This window comes from Macaca mulatta, chromosome 2 (genome assembly GCF_049350105.2).
Source record: "Macaca mulatta isolate MMU2019108-1 chromosome 2, T2T-MMU8v2.0, whole genome shotgun sequence".
Lineage (NCBI taxonomy): Eukaryota > Metazoa > Chordata > Mammalia > Primates > Cercopithecidae > Macaca > Macaca mulatta.
In genome coordinates, this window is record NC_133407.1 from 119062782 (window position 1) to 119080621 (window position 17840).

Here is a 17840-nt window from a genome sequence, read left to right on the forward strand (position 1 = left end):
TTCTAACCAGGCCCACATTTCTTATCACACAAGTTGGGCAGGTCTTTCCTGAATTTTTAAAACCTGGTGTTTTATTGTCCAAAACTCTTGCTCTCAACTTGAGTTCTTGTGTCTTGTGGAAGTACAAGTGGTAATTATACAAGTCTTTCCTTCCCTGTCATTGGCAACAGTAACCAGGGAAATTTACAGCCCCCAATATCCAGATCTGGAAACTGGTTATTAAACGTGGTCGAGGAAAACCCTGACGTGGCAAATGGGATCTGAGCAAGGACCAGCTCAGCAGTGGTTCTTGTGAGAGAATGACTGGGAGTCAGCAATCTTACTTGATTGAACATTTTTATTATTTGTGATTTTATTACTGGTAATAATAGCTATCACTTCCATTTGTTCAGGATCTATTATGTGGCTTGCATTGTGTTAAATAACCATTTGATCCTTGTTAAAAAACAAAAACCAAACCTTCTGGGGCTGTATTACAATTTTAGGATGAGGAAACAAACACAGAGAGACTGAATAACTGGTCGAGGGTTACTTATTTGGCATGCTGTGGAGTCAGGATTTTAAGAGACTGTAAACTCAGATGCACTCAGGGGTCAGGCAGGTTATACGCAAGGGTGAAGTTGGCCAGGTGTAACATTTTAGAGAGAATTGAGGACAATAGAAATGGCAAGTATACCCAACACTTCCACAGGCTTGCAGAGCTCCAAGCCTACCACTACTGCCCCATCAAAGAATTTTAGCCAGGTGCAGTGGCTCATGCCTATAATCCCAGCACTTTGGGATGCTGAGGTAGGATAGCTTGAGACCAGGAGTTCAAGACTGGCTTGGGCAATATAGTGAGACCCCAACTCTCTAAAATAAAAAAATTAGCTGGGCATGGTAGTGCATACCTATAGTCCCAGCTACTCAGAAGGCTGATGCAGGAGGATTGCTTGGACCCAGGAGTTGCAGGCTGCAGTGAGCTATGATTGCACTACTGCACTCCAGGTGCGGCAGCAGAGCAAGACTCTGACCCAAACAAACAAACCAACAAAAAACAGCAACTAGAGAAGAAATTTGGGGGCACGGTGGCTCACACCTGTAATTTCAGAACTTTGGGAGGCCAAGACAGGTGGATCATTTGAGGTCAGGAGTTCAAGACAAGCCTGACCAATATGGAGAGACCCTGTCTCCACTAAAAATACAAAAATTAACCAGGTGTGGTGGCACAAGCCTGTAATCTCAGCTACTCGGGTGGCTGAGGCAGGATTGTTTGAGCCTGGGAGGCGGAAGTTGCAGCAAGCCAAGATCATGCCACTGCACTACAGCCTGAGCGACAGGGTGAGACTCAAAAAAAAAGAAAGAAAGAAAGAAAAGAAAAGAAAAGAAAAGAAAAGAAAAGAAAAGAAAAGAAAAGAAAAGAAAAGAAAAGAAAATTTTGAGACATTATGCCTGCCCCCAAAAAGCAAAAACAGAAACCCTGAAGCCTACATTTATTCCATAGGCCTTAGTTTTCCAACCTCTGTGATGTGAAACTGGATAAACGCTTAATGGCATTAAAATTTTTTAGGGTAAACCTTTTTTTTTTTGAGAAAAAAAAAAATTGTTGACCAAGCTGGAGCACAATGGCACAATCTCGGCTCACCACAACCTCTGCCTCCCGGGTTCAAGTGATTCTCCTGCCTCACCCTCCCAAGTAGCTGAGATTATAGGCGTGTACCACCAGGCCCGGCTAATTTTGAATTTTTAGTAGAGATAGGGTTTCTCCATGTTGGTCAGGCTGGTCTCGACCTCCCGACCTCAGGTGATCTGCCTGCCTCAGCCTCTCAAATTGCTGGGATTACAGGCGTGAGCCACCATGCCCAGCCTAGGCTAAACCTTTTAAATGAGATAAAACAGAGAGGTAGAAAAGTACACAAATTGTAAGTATATCACTTAATGAATTTTCACAAACTGAACATGATTATGTAATAAATTTCCAGGTCAAGAATGCTAACTCCTAACCCTATATATTAATTTTGTCTTTTTCTGAGCTTTACATAGATAGAATCACATAGTATGTCCTCTTTCGTACATCTGCTTTCACCCAGTATGCTGTAAGATTTTTTTCCTGTAGCAGCAGGAAGCAATAGTTCCTTCTGAAGAGCTTTTATTCTCAAATCTGGTGCTTGATTTATTCCCCCGATGTATTAGTTCATTCTAATGCTGCTCTAAAGAACTGCCTGAGACTGGGTAATTTATAAAGGAAAGAGGTTTAATTAACTCACAGTTCAGCATGGCAGAGGAGGCCTCAGGAAACTTACAATTATTGTGGTAGGCAAAGGGGAAGCAAGGCACTTTCTTCACAAGGTGGCAGCAGGGAGAAGTGCAAGCAGGGGAAATGCCAGAGGCTTATAAAATCACCAGATCTCGTGAGAACTCACTCACTATCATGAGAACAGCATGGGAGAACCACCCCCATGATCCAGTCACCTCCCACCGGATCCCTCCCACGATATGTGGGGATTATGGGAACTACGATTCAAGATGACATTTGGGTGGGAACACAGCCAAGTCATTATCACCTGAGTATCTTATACCTGTGCAAGGAAGGAGGAAGACTTCCTTCTCTGAATGTAGATTTTAAAAATGAAAACAAGCTGCTCTAGGACTTTGTTAGAGTTGTGGAAAAGTTTTGTTATTAAAATGTATTTTCTCATGAATTGCCTTGTTCTGTCCACTCACATCCCTTATCAGGTAGTTGGGAGCCATGTTATTCCCATTGATTATATTCAGAAACAGAGGTCACATGCAGTTACATGATTGTATGCTTTTCCCAAGCACAAGTGTGGCAAAATAGACAACTGAGATTTTAGCTGAGGTGTATTGATTACCAATCTGATGCTATTTCCACCTGAACACACACCCCTTAGCGTGGTACAAAAGGCCCTCTCCCACCTCAGGGTTGGGGGGATCTCTTCAGTCCTCTGTCACTCGGTGCTCCATCTGCAACCCCAAGGATGTTCAGGGATGCCTGCAAGGTGAGCTGGGCTGGTGCCCAGAGACTGAGGGCTTGGAAGAAATCCAAGAGGCCCGAGGGTAGTAAGGTTAAATACAGTGCACTAAGCTTTGTCTAGGCTCTCCTTTTCCTTGTGTCTTGATTTCCCGTGGGAGCCACAGCCTTCCTGTGTGGTAGTCCACTCTCTTGTACTATTGGATAACTATGGAACTCAGTGATGAAGCCACCAGCCCCTTCAGGCCCTGTGTGCCATGTGGCCACGTGAGAGACCAAATGCATCCCAGAAACACTGAGTGGGATCTGAACCTCAGCCCCTAATGTCTCACTGGTCTGACCTGTGAGACACCTCAATACCTCCCCTAAGCAGAAGAGCCTGCTGGGCACTGGGTTCAAAGCCTGGCTCCACCACTTACTATCTGGGGGACCCTAGGTGAGGCATGTAAACTCTATAGGCCTTCTTTTCCTTGTCTGTAAAGTGAGGTTAATTATAGTCCCTGCCTCAAGGGATTCCTATGAGGATAAGAGTTCATGTAAGCAAAGCCTTTAGCACAACACTGCCATCAAATATACACTCTAGAATTGCATGCTGTTACTGGTCATCTCTGCGGGTCTCCATTTCCTTCACTGTAAAATGTGGGTCATGACAATATCTACCTCGTGGGACTGTTGTCAGGAATAAACAGTCGATCCATGTAAGTCCTTAGCATCGTGGCCAAGTTCCTAGCAAATGCTCAATAATGTTCAGTTATTTATTATTAGTATGATTTTTATTACAGGTCAGTACTTCTGCGAATTAGAATGTCTCTCCAATCTTCTGTAATGGCGGTCCACAGATATCAGATGCAGTCAAACCTCCAGAGTACCAACTTAAGTCTATGTGCTTCCGTGGCAGTAAAGGTACAGATGAACCTGCAGTTGGAGTCCAGCAGTGTGTCGGCCTGGTACCCTTCTTACCAAAAAGACCAACTTGCGAGTAAAGAAGCAGAGGTTCCATGTGGCCAGATGGGTTTATCTAACCTGGCCTGAATGCCAGCTGCTGCTTCAGGAAATTCTAGGAGGCAAGAAATTCTTGTCCTACGAGAAGTTCTCTTTCTATAAAAAGGCAACAGAATGGAAAAGGCAAACAACTTTCAGGTTCCCCCAAATGTACCCAACGTTGAGGGAAGGTCACATGTGGTGGCTTTGAACCCAGAAATGTTTCTTTGAGTACAGAAACAAAATGATATTTCCCCCTATGTTGTCAAGGGTCCACTGGAGGGAGGTTTTGTTCCTTCCTCTCCTTCTCAAAGAGCCTCAGGGATACATATTCCTGTTTCAGGAGCTCTGGCGACAGTCTTGGATTGCCATGAACTTACCATGTATGTGTGGATCAGTCACTTCTGACTTGGCCTCAGTTTCTCCATCTGGTAAAATGAAGATGTTGGATTACATGACATCTAACATACTTTCTAGCTCTGACAATCAATTACTCATTGATTTCTGTCATGGTAAGAATGGAAATTCATTCCCTGGCATATAAATCAAACCATTAAAGGAACCGGGGGCTGGTTCTGCAGGCTAAAAAAGGACAGCTAGCACTGAGGTTCTTCACTGATCCACAGACAGGCTGTGAAGGCTGGCAAGGCCTTGCATGGACAATTGTGTGTGTATCCAAGTGGTGGCTAGCTAGTATTTTTGCCTGCCCAGCTCTCTTGCCCCTCTCTTCTAGAATAGAATCCATTTTTCCCTGTTGGAAATTGCTCCCCCCACCCCACCAGTGAGGCTGTCAATCACATGGCCTTGAAAAAGGTAATTGTGCACATAATCCAAAAAAGAACCACCAAGTGTCCCTTTAGGGGACAGATGTAGATGTAGCTCAGAGAGAGAAAGTCTCTCCTCTAAAAATCAAAACTACTCAAAGCTGTTGGAAGTCATCTTTACAACCAAGTGGAGAGAGCTTACCAGAGTCCAAAGCCAACCCAATAGAAAGTGCAGAGGGAAACAGGGAGAGAAGAAGCAGGGGAAAGGGAGAAGAAGGGGAGAGGGAGGGAGAGACAAGAAAAGGGAGAAAAAGGGAAGATACAAAAGATGGGAAGGAAGAAGAGAGGGAGGGATCAGGAGAGATAGAGGAAGAGATTGAGAGAGGGAGGAAGAGAAAGGTAAAAAGAGAAAGGAAAAAAGAAAGGAAGGAAGAAGAGAGACAATGCCAGTAACTTAAATTTCCTAATTTGAACTTCTGATTTTCTAATTTGAACCTCTAGATTCATATGTACATAAAGCAACACTTATGTCTTCACCTTTCCAGTTAAATGAGCCAATAACTTCCCTTTTTACTTAAGTCCATAGGGTTCTTCAAATGGGGATCCATGACCCTCAATATATTAGAAACTGCACAATTGGAGCATTTATTAGAGATAGAATGAACTCACTTCAGAAAGAAACGAGGTTTATTTGATGAATATAAATAAGGCGATCAGCACAAAGTACTTCTCATACACATGATAACAAATTTATGAACTGTACATACCTTGTACAATGTTCTACTAGACACGAGGTTACAATGACTGGCTAATACATGCCCACTGGTAGTTTCCAGGGTTCCTTAGTTTTATTTATTTATTTTTCATATCGATGTCCATAATCACATGGTCAATATCACAACCCACATGCCACTCACTTGAAGAAATATTACAAGAAGCACTATCGAACGAGGGTCTCGGGGAATTAGATACACTGACCCTCGGCAGCATTCAATCGCCACTCTACACAAAAACATTGCAGATAGAGCTTATGTCAACACATTTGAGGTCTCGTCATAAACACTGTTTAAAAAGTAAATTGAAACCCACTTTCAAATGAAAGTTGACACGCTGCTAACGTGCATACTGGATACACAAAAATCATTAAATACAAAATTGAGACTGTACATCGAAATCAAATGGGGTATCAAGTACAAGCCTGCTTTTGCACAAAGACCAGCTTCTCCTAAATGTTAGCCCAAACGTCTTTTTTCAACTATGTTATGATTAGAAGGAAACCTGCTGAAGTTCGCGCAAAGGAAATAGCTTCCCAACATCACAGTGTTTGTTGTAAACCCAGAGACTATTCTTAATATGTGAAAAAGGGATATTTTTGGTAACCCCCCAAACATCAGAGAATATTACATGAAATGGGAAAGGTTGTTATGTTAGAGAGAATTTAAATTTTAAGGGACTAAATGATGTGCCCCCATAAGGGTAAGATCAATATTACTTTTAACCAACGAAAGTTGGGCAGAAAATGATCCCTCCAAACAAGAGCTGTGACAAAATTGGCACATACATAGAAATAGCTAGCTATACATGGGTTGGTTGTTTTTTTTTCTGTTCCAAGGACCCATTTTCCCTACTGGATTTCCTACTTCCTACTTCAAGTATTCAGTTGCAGAGTTCAGGTCAAGACCTGGTCATAGGAGGCAGTGAGGACCACTTTTTGAGGACATTCAAACTGTTCACTGGGACGCATTTGTGGCCTGGGTTTTCAGTGCAACATTGTGTCAAAATGTGCTAAATACGCTTGCAAAGAACTCTGCTTACATCTCTAACCAAGACCTAGATCCCTCTGATAGTTAAAGGACAAACTTTTAAAACATGAATGCATTTGGATTGTTTATGCAACACGTAAGCATTACATAGTTGGTTATACTTACTGATGACAAGAACAAAGCCTGAAGCAAGAAACCTGCTTGAGTATCTTAACCGCGAATGCACCAAGAAAGAATGGTGCAACTCAGGGACAGTTTCATCTTCCCCGACAAATAAGGTGTTTGTCTTTTAAATATCTCTATGGCTCACAAGAGAGGTCCAGAGTTAATTGCACCAACATTTAAAAAAGTAATAATAATGACTAAATTCAATGCAAGACTTCAGGGACATCTGTTTAGAATCCTTTCCACAGCAGCAAAGAAAGACAACTATATTTATTAAGGCCACTCATGCTTAAATTCACTGTTTGTCTTTTAAAAATGCAGGTTTTCATCTCCCACTTGCATACACGTGGAAGGGTTTCTTCCATTGACAAGAAAATGGAGCAATACAAGAGTTGCACATGTTTGCCAGACTCAGTCATGAGTTTTATGAAGTTATAACAATTTTAATTGTTTCTTAATATTCAGAGGAAGCAGTAGGAGTTTAATTCTCCTTAGTACCATATCACTGTATGTAAAAGACCTCAAAATTTGGTCTTTTTCCCTGGCATGTGCTTTAAATAATGACTGTATCCACATACATGTTGTGTAGAGCTATATACAGAGACACAGCTTTTGTGATTGTTCCTCATTCATCAATGTTTTCATGTTTGATGCTGAAATGCTTTGGAATCCATGTTGCAGACACATTTTCTTTAAAAGGAAAAAAAAAGAGAAATGACCCTTCATTTACAGAAAATCTAAGCTTACACTGTTTGCACAGCATTTGGATCTTGAAATGTGAATGAGTCCCAGCTTCTTCATGGAGACCTGCACGTACCGGGATGGAAAGAGTCTGAGGCTTGGTGGCGTCCCCGCTGTGGGGATGTGCAGAACACAGGGACTAGAGAGATGCAGGTGCCTCAGGCTTTTGCCACTCTCCAGTACATGACGGGGTACTGGATAAAATTATGAATGATCAATTTAGATGTGCCATGCATTGTCAGAGACACACACCATGTTCTCATAAGGCGATTTCTTGGCAAGTATTAGTGGTTTAAAAAATTGATTTCGTTTCCAACCTGGCCCAGAGGTAACTACTGGTTACACCCTCAAAATGCGGTTCTTCAAACAACAGATTAAAGAAATAGAGGAGGGTAAAGGCTCGCAATTTTTGGTGTTTTTTGTTTCTTTGTCAAACACTCCATGCATCATGGTATACAAGCACTGCCAACACCACTCACTCACAGCGAATTTACACTTTTTGATAATCTAATGCATTAGGAATGCCCAATTAGACTGAACCAGCAGGATACTGGAGATGAGGCTAGTTGTCCAACAGAAGCTGAATCCACAGTTAAAATCCCATGGAGTTCAAATTTATCCAATGATGTTTAAGTAACATAAACAAAATGTTATCAAATAATGACATTCAGCAAAGATGATCACATTCAAAATGCCCGCATCCCAACAAAAATGGAGGAGCTGTCACTTTTCTCCTCTGCATTCTTCCTTTCCATCATATCCAAATCCATGAGAAATGACATGAGGTGATGAAGGAAATATCAAGTAGAACAGAATCACGCTCAATAATGTAAGTGAAAACTCCCCTTCAGTTCTGATGAGCCGCTCCAGGTGGTGGTGGACAGTGATGTGAGCCTCACTGCAATAGATTATCAGAATATTGCTGCAGAGCTGCATGTTCCCTTTATTCAGCCCTTCTGATAGCTGCAACAAGAAGGCACATAATTTAGCAGGAGAAGAAACTGGCAACAATATCTGAGATAATCCTGGCAGAAAGTTTCCCACTCTTCACCCCTGCACGCCTCTCCACCACTCTCAATGGTTGGGATTGGGTGGGAGTGGGGAGGGGGTAAGGGGAAGAAACACAGAGGGAGGACAAAGTAAACAGAAAGATAAACTATGTCCTGCAAGTACATCTGAGAAGAGGCCTCTTTCAAAATATGTCACATATATGTACAAATGTCTCTTGATACACAAAAAAGGAAATTGAAGGGAAATATGCCAAAATGTTCCAGTGATTATTTCCACATAATCAGACTATATGTCAACTTTCATTCTCTCTACACTTTTCTACAATGACGACGTTTTTAAATTATTTTTTAATTTGATTTTATAGACATTAAAGAATTAAAGATGGTTAAGATATCAGAGAACTTAGCATTCACTTAAAAACCAACCAAACATAAATGCGACAGTCATCCATTTGTCTATTTACTGCCCTGGGAAACAGGTATCCAGGAGCACCCCAAGGTTTCTCACTGTCCCAGTGAGGAGCCCTGAGTGTGGATACAACTGCATCCTGGGAAGCAATAGTGCAATGGGTGAGAAGAGGGGTCCATCCCACACTACTGCTTCAGATGAGGACTTCCTTCCCTGCTAATGCTCAACTTTGTGTGCCTGTGCCATTATCATTCACATATGGCCTGTGAGTGCTTCAGGGTTTCCAGCCACATGAGCTCAGCTATCTGGGAAATACGGCAGGGAGAGAAAAGATCAAACATACACACACACCCTTGTGTACACACAAATCACTTGTACACATATCCTGAGCTGTCTCATTTGGTGGTTGATAGGCAGCATGTTTCAAGTCACGCCGACTAACAAGAATGCCAAAGATCCCAGTGTCTGCACAGGTAGGCAGCTATTTCAAGCTATCATTAAGTAGTGCAAATGAAATATGTGGCTTGGATGAACTCTGCTAATTCATACTCTGAGGAGTTTGGTGTAACCCTTCTGGTTAAGAAACTTGAATCGGGGTAAAAAAAATGACTTTTGCAGAGCCAGAAAGTTAGGGAGTTCCTAGAGCAGATCATATTACTCATTCTGGCACATAAACTCTCTGCAAACTTTGTATGAAAATTGTAAGTCAGAGCACGCTTTCTGTTTCATGAGCTGTGCATAGCTCTAATTCTTTTGTGCATTAAGCATTTCTTAATCATCCTTTTAAAGGGCTGACCAATTTATTAAAAGGCCACATGATTAAAAGGTAAAGAGAAACCCTAAGTAGTATTCAAATGCACCAGTCCTTTTTTTTTTTTTTTTTTACAGATGGGGAAACGAGTGAAAAACAATTACAGTGAATGTCCGATGTCCTTGATGTTTTTCCAAGATAAAGTAGCAAAGAACAATCATTTATTCAGTTGTGAGAAAGATTTCCAGCTGGGCAACAGGTCACAAGGCAGAATACAATGCACCACAATTGCAGCACACTGCTTTTGGGTAAGGTTTATGCTGGAGAGAAGAGAATTCTCTAAAAGTGTAGTCATTCTTTCAATCAAACAACCCATTCACCAGGAGGCTTAACTGGCTTTAAGGAAAAAAAGAAAAACAACAAGGTAACCTCAGGTGACACCACCAGCATTTGGAAATGCAGATGATCCCTTGTGGAGGGGGCAAAGAAGCATATGCTTTGAAAAATAATAATAAAAAATGAACTGGCTTCCAGCAATGAGCCAATCTAGGCTGCCACGCACTGTGAGATGATCCCTGGCCAGTCCTCCCTCACCTGGACAGTCACAGCGGCCCTTACCCTTCTCCAGCTTCCTCTTACAGCACCGCACTTTCAACGCAGCAGCCGACAGCAGCGCCATTTCAATGGTGACATCCTCTCCATAGTGCATTCCCTTTTACAGTTTACAACCCCTGTTTACAATCCTGTTTTTAATCCCATTGCCCTTAGGATGCAGGACTGATGGACTCCAGGCCATACTGGCGAGGCCCCATCTGGCCTCTCTGCAGTCCTGTACTTACCCCTGACATTCCACTCTTGTGTTCCACCGAAGAAGAATGTTCCACTGAAGCTGAGCTTGCTTCTGCAGCCCTAAAAATTTATTTTCTCCCCATCTCACAAGCGTGTCTTTCTATCTAACATGCATTTACACCAGCTCTTTATCTGATCGATCCCTGTTTATTCTTCAGTTTCAGCTTGGATGTCATGTCTTCCCAAGAAGCCTTTCTTGACCCTCTTGGGTGTGATATAGAGTGGGAAGTCTCACATATTCTGCAGGGTCCCCTTCTGATGAATTTTCTAGACTTGTACATCCGATAGAGTGTATGTGTGTATGTGTATATACATATATATCTTTCATTTTGAGGCAGGGTCTTGCTCTGTCACCCAGGCTGGAGTGCAGTGGTGTGATCATGGCTCACAGCAGCCTCGGCCTCCTGAAATCAAGCAATCCTCCTAGCTCAACCCCCCAAGGAGCTAGGACTACAGGCACGTGCCACCAGGTCTGGCTAATTTTTGTATTTTTTGATAGAGATGAGTTCTCACTATGTTGCCCAGGCTTGTCTCAAACTCCTGGGCTCAAGTGATCCACCTGCCTCAGTCTCCCAAAGTGCTGGGATTACAGGAATGAGCCACTAAGCCCAGCCTACCAGTTTAGAGAGCACCTCAGGTAGGCAAAATCCTTAAATCTACTCCCTACCCAAGATTCCCTATCCTAATCCCTGGCACAGGGAGCGAGAAGGTATCAGACCACGTTTACTATAAAGTTACCTTACGATGTAGTTACTAATCAGTTGACTTCAAATTAGTCTAAAGGGGGATTATCAGCTGGGAGAGGTGGCACATGCCTGTAATCTCAGCACTTTGTGAGGCTGAGGTGGGCGGATCTTCTGAAACTAGAAATTGGAGAACAGCCTGGGCAACATGGCAAAACCCCATCTCCACAAAAAAAGTTAAAAATTAGCTGGGTGTGGTGGATGTGCCTGTGGTCCAAGCTACTCGAGAGGCTGAGGTGGGAGGATCAACTGAGCTGGGGAGGTCAAGGCTGCAGTAAGCCGTGATTGTGCCACTTTAGCCTGGGTGACAGAATGAGACCTTGTCTAAAATAAAAAATAAAAAATTTTTAAAAAGGGTGATTATCTGAGTGGACCTAATTTAATGACAGAAGCCCTTTAATAGCAGAGATGTTTATTTGCTGTAGCAGAAGAGAAAGTTAGGGAAATTTGAAACCAGAGGGATTGGCTGTGCTGTGATGGAGTGAGACGGGGCAAGGACCTGAGAGCTTCCTATACGATGTGAGAATGGCACCCAGGTGACTGTCAGCAAGGGAACAGGGACCACAGACCTACAACCACGAGGAAGTGAATTCTGCCAACAAACCGAAGGAGCTTGAAGGTGGATGCTTCCTGGAGCCTTCAGATTGAAGTCCAGCTAAGTCCACCTTGACTTTGGCTTTACGAGAGCCTAAGCAGAGAACCCAGTTGAGCCCATCTGGGCTTCTGACCTATGTACAAAACTGTGAGCTAATAAATGGGTGCTATTTTCACCACCATATTTACGGTAATTTGTTATGGAGCAATAGACTAATACAGCACCTCTCTGGGTCAGGCAACGTGCTTGGTGCCAGGAATGTAATAGTGAGAAAAGCAGACAAGGTCCATGCCTTCATGGAGCCTGTATTCTTGGGGAGGAAGACAGAAACAAATAGACACACAGATCAACAAATGAATGAGAATTTAAACATTCGCACCATGAAGAAAAGGAACGGGGAACTGTGATAGGGATGCTTAAGATTTATTAAGTGACTGATGACAATTATGACATCAATCTTTATTTTCTTTTGATGAGGAAAGATGTCTATCCACAACTTTTCAGTGGAAAAAGCAGATTACCATTTTATATGCATAGCTCCATCTCATTTTTGCATCAACATATACATAAACATTTGCAAGTGTATACATTAGAATATTATTAATATTTATCTCTGGGTGATGTTTTTAAATTTTTCCCCTTTATTTAATTTTTATTATTTTTTTGAGATGGAGTCTCTCTCTGTTGCCCAGGCTGGAGCGCAGTGGCGCAATCTCAGCTCACGGCAACCTCTGTCTCCCTGGTTCAAGCGATTCTCCTGCCTCAGCCTCCCAAGTAGCTGGGACTACAGGCGTGAGCTACGGCGTCCAGCCATTAAAATTTTCTCCTTCAGACTTTTTTTTGGTGTGCTTTTTGGATTTTTTTAAACCTAAGAATATATAAATAGTATCATACTAAAATATAAAGCTATTTTATTTGTGGGGAGAAACCAGGATTGGGTAGGACTGCTGCTCTTGACTTGGTTCTAGGTGTGGGGGTGTGAGGGGCGGGGTGGGTGACCGAGCACAGCAGTAAGATTCTACTCCAGGACAAACGCCCCAGGGAGAGCAGGCTATAAACGTGTGGTGTCTCACAAATATTCCTTCAGACTGTTTTTCTTTGGAATAAAGACACCTGCCCGATTATGGCTTTCTTCTCCTGCCCTTTCAGTACTGATTTGCAGAAACAGGCTGGGAGAAAGGGGTCTTTGGTAAACACGGAGGGGTTAAAGGGGAAACTGTTTAATAACAGTAGTAAAACGCAGGCTATTTTTGACATCTGGGTTAATGTCCATTATGTTCCATGTGCTTTCCAAATGTGTGCAGTGTGCCCCCAGGTACAAAAACAGACACCCATTCACGACGGCTTCAGATGCCCCTAACACGCTGCACGTGGTGCCCACAGAAAAGGCAAGCCCCTGATAGACTAATTAACAACGGTTGGAGGAGAAGAGCTGCTCCTTCTGGGGGCAGCGGGCATCCTGCAGAACAGCTCCATGAAGCCACTCTGCTCATAGCAAAACCCAATAGAGTCGTTTCTGCTAAACAAAAAAAAAAAAAAAAAAAAAAAAAAAAAAAAAAAAACTATAACTACATCTGTGTTATTACTTAACATCTTTAAACACGGAGTGGAATGGGTTTCCCGTTTTCCTCATGAAGATTTATTTATTATTGTTGTGATCAAAGTGGCAACAAATTATGTTAAATCATTTAATTTTCTTGATAGAAGCAACCACCTTGAAACCATAATTCAAAAATATGAGTGGAGAGCAACATTTTACCTTGAGAGTGGACTCCTACAGCTCCACAGGGCAATAAAATGTAACACTTCAGAACCCAAAGGGCTGGGGGCTGGGATGGGGGTGGGCCGGACCAGCCCTGTGCTCAGAATTGCAAACTGCTGTTAGGGATGAGGAAGTTTGCTGGGAGGAGGCAGCGGAGGGACTTAGTATTTCATCTTTGGTTTCTGTGCACGGGGTATAACTCACCCATAATGTTTTAAATGAAGGGATTCAAATGAATATAGGCTGTGTACATCAAAATGGCAGCACAGACTGCTATGTCTCCGTAGGATTTATTTTTGTCGTTATTATTGTGATCAGAATTATTACCAATAATTCTACCATTTGGTGCATACTATCTGCCACCACCCTCTGTGTTTTGCGTTAATTATCTAAAACCAGCTTGATAGCACTGAGGTACTGATGCAGTTGGTTAATGGCCCTTCATGCAGATGAGGAAACGAAATCTTAGAAGAACTGGATGCTTTTGGTAACATTCCCCAGCTGCCTGGGGCCTCATTTGAATCCATGTCTTTTGGACTCCAGCGACCATTCTCTCCAAAGACCACAGACTCCTTGAGGCAAGGATTTCCTAAATCTGTCTTTTGTGTTCTATTTTCCCATTTCTGTAACCTCTCCACAATACTTGTGATATGTAACTATTTTTTTAATTATCTAAAAACTGGCCGGGTGCAGTGGCTCACGCCTGTAATCCCAGCACTCTGGGAGGTGAGGCGGGCGGATCACTTGAGGCCAGGAGTTCAAGACCAGCCTAGCCAACATGGCGAAACCCCGTCTCCACTAAAAATACAAAAATTAGCCAGGCGTAGTGGCGGCCACCTGTAATCCCAGCTACTGGGGAAGCTGAGGCAGGAGAATCGCTTGAACCAGGGAGGTGGAGGTAGAGGTTGCAGTGAGCCAAGATTGTGCCACTACACTCCAGCCTGGGTGACAGAGTAAGACTCTGTCTCAAAAAAAAAACCAACCAAACAAAAAAACAAACAAAAAAAAATTATCAAAAACTTAAATGTTTCCTTTTAAAAGAAATATTTATTTTGCTACCATAATAGAACCATTATCTGTCTAATATGCACTATGCTAATTGCATGGCTATTAAAGTAAAAGTCGTTGTTCACAGAACACCTAAAACTATCTCCTGGATATGCTCTTCCTGCCTTCAATCAGCCTTGCCTGGGAGACCGTTCCCAGTGCCCAGCCATGGCCTTCTCCCCACGGGCAGAACCAGGCACGAGTCAGCTGGTCTTGCATATACTCTGGCCACCAGCCAGCCCCAGCACCACCCTAGTCTACATTTTGGGCTTTTGTCTTCTCAAGGGCAGAAAGCAGTGAAATAAAAAATCAGATATCTGCCATTCAACACAAGCATTAGGTATTCTAGGTACTTTTTAAAGCACTGGTTGAATAGAAATGTATTTGGTTGTTTTTCCTCAAAAGAATACCTCCTTTAACTGGAGAGACTGCCCATGGCTAAAGGTCTTTGTCACTCTGCTCCAAGGTTTCTCCATCTCGGCACTGCGGCCATGTGGGGCTGGATAATTCTTTGCTGTGGGGGCTGCCCTGTGCATGGTAGGATGTTTAGCAGCATCCCAAGCTACTGCCCACTAGAAGCCAGTAGCACTGCCCCTCTCCCAGTCATGCAATCAAAAATGTCTCGGGACATGGTTCCATATCCCTGGGGGATAAAATTGCCCTAGTTGACAACCATCGGCCTATATGTTTTACACAATTGGTTGACTGTGCTGTTTTAAACAGTGATATATTGGTAGATACGTACAGTATATGCATACATGCATCTACCAACCTATGTAAGATATGAACACTTTTGGAGAAATAAAGATCAATTTCTAAGCTGCTTTCATACTGTTTCAGAAACAGCTGCATAGATTTAAAAGTCTTGTGGAAATAGGTACAACCTCAGTAATAAAAATAATGAAAATGTGCAACTTATCTGACATAAAAATAGAAATGCTACAATCCTGAGATAGCAAGACACCTAAGACACTTGCTGAGTTCAGTGAAAAGGTGAAATCTAGTTTAAATGTATGGCATTCCTTCAGTGGCCCTCTAGGAGTCTGGCATTTTGCCAGGGTTCCTTGTTAAAAATTTGTTAAACGTGTTTGGCATTAATGCAAACACAAAGTGGTCATTTGTTACAAATTCTATTGGAATGCATTCATTTAAGGCAATGAAGTAGTTACTAGAAAAGAAAAAAAAAGTTCATTAAGTACATTTTAAAAATACAATGATGTATGCAGTGTGTAACTGTGGCGCCCTGGTGGCTATATAAATCGCTGACAGAATAACCACACATTGTGTTTAGTTTGAAATTGGAATCTTTTAAACATAACTGATAGAACAAAAACTGGTTTTGTTTGTTGTCAAAACTAATGATAGTCTTTCTTTTCTGAACTAGTTAAAATAACCAAAGGTTTGGAATACAATTTCTAACATCTGAAATCAGTGAAACAGACAGGTTTAAAGAAGTCTTTGGGAATCTTTGCGGGTGCCACTACTGACATCAGAGATGGGGGCTGGTCCAACAAACAGAACACCTGCACTCTGGAAAGAGGGGGATGTCCGAGCTATCCTGGAGAACCCCACTTGGGTAGCGCCAGGACCTCTGCTCTCTGAGCTGCCTGAGGTTATTAGGTTACCTGCAGAGGGAAAACCGTGGCTTTCATCACAGAGACAATGGAATCCTATGAGCAAATATCCTAAGCCTGTGTCTAGAACTCCCACCCCCTGTCCTGCCCTAAACTGTTCACACAAAGGAATTATTGCTGAGTAATAGTGACTCCTTAGCTTGCTGAAGAAACAGTTATGAAGCTCAGCTCCCTGAAAAAGGGGATACTTGACATCATCTGACATGTGGCCCTGCGGCATGCCTCGCTGTGGGTGTTAATGTGGAATACCTCATCTCAGGGCCCATTGATGCTAGCTAAAAATCAGTGTTAAAGGTGAATGAAAAACTCACCATTTCCAAGAAATATTCAGAAATGATTTACTACTTTCTTCCTCCCTTTCTCTTTCACACACTGACATATTTAATACTTACTACCATGAAAGTGTCCCGATAATAGAATCCCAGTGGTCCTGAGACCCTAGGACCAGCTCAAATTCCCACGGCTCCCAAACTTCCTTAGGTTGATCTCTTCTGCCATCTGGGTTTGATATTATCTAGGCTGCCCTTGAAGCAGATGGATCCAAGATCTCTTGGTCCCAATCTCTGGAAACATTCTCCTAGTTAAGAGTAAATTTAGGTTGGGCATCGTGGCTCACGCCTGTAATCCCAGAGCTTTGGGAGGCTGAGGAGGGTGGATTGCTGCCCAGAAGTTTGAGACCAGTCTGGGAAACATGACAAAACCTCCTCTTTACAAGAAATACAAAAAATTACCCGGGTGTCGTGGCAGGTGCCTGTAGTCCCAGCTACTTGGGAGGCTGAGGTAGGAGGACTGATTGAGCCCAGGAGGTCAAGGCTGCAGTAAGCCATGATTGTGCCACTGCACCCCAGCCTGGGTGATAGAGTGAGACCCAGTCTCAAAAAAAAAAAAAAAAGAAGGAAGGAAGGAAAGAAGGAAGGAAGGAAGGGAAGGAAAGGAAGGAAAGGAAGGGAAGGAAGGAAGGAAGGAAGGAAGAAAGAAAAGAAAAGAAAAGAAAAGAAAAGAAAAGAAAAAAGAAAAGAAAAGAAAAGAAAATTAGACAAAACCTTGCACCCTGTATGTGGCCTGGAAAAGTTTACCCTACCCTTCACAAATGCCAAAACAGGCTCAAGAAACAAAAAGTCAGCCAGACATGGTGGCTCACACCTGTAATCCTAGCACTTTTGGAGGGCAAGGCGGACAGATTGCCTAAGCTCAGGAGTTCGAGACCAGCCTGGCCAACACGGTGAAACCCTGTCTCTACTAAAAATTAAAAAATTAGCCGGGCGTGGTGGCGGGCGCCTGTAATCCCAGGTACTCAGGAGGGTGAGGCATGAGAATTGTTTGAACCAGGGAGACGGAGGTTGCAGTGAGCCGAGATCGCGCCACTGCACTTCAGCCTGGGAGACAGTGAGACTCTGTCTCAAAAAAAAAAAAAAAGAAAAAAGAAAAAAAAAAAAAAAGAAACAAAATTTCTAAGAACAGAGAGAAAAGACTTATCTGCAGAAGCAACAAGAAGACATGATGGGAAAGGGTAGAAACACACCTTGAATACTGTGGAACACATCTTGGTTTTGTGTGGCCTAAAGTTCATACCATTTTGGAGGCCTTTTTGAAGAAAAAGAATATATAAATAATTGAGTATTTCAAGCTTGATAAAAATATATGGCCTTGTGAAC

At 42.6% G+C, this 17840-nt stretch overlaps 1 protein-coding gene across 1 annotated transcript in view; it reads right to left on the reverse strand.

Annotated features, from left to right (window-relative positions):
- Positions 1-5385: 5385 nt before the first annotated feature.
- Positions 5386-17840, reverse strand: part of ERC2 (ELKS/RAB6-interacting/CAST family member 2) — a 975448-nt gene continuing 962993 nt past the window's right edge. The window contains exon 17 of the mRNA XM_077993178.1: positions 5386-8348. The gene's annotated coding sequence lies outside the window, so the exon portion shown is untranslated. The remainder of the gene's footprint in view (positions 8349-17840) is intronic.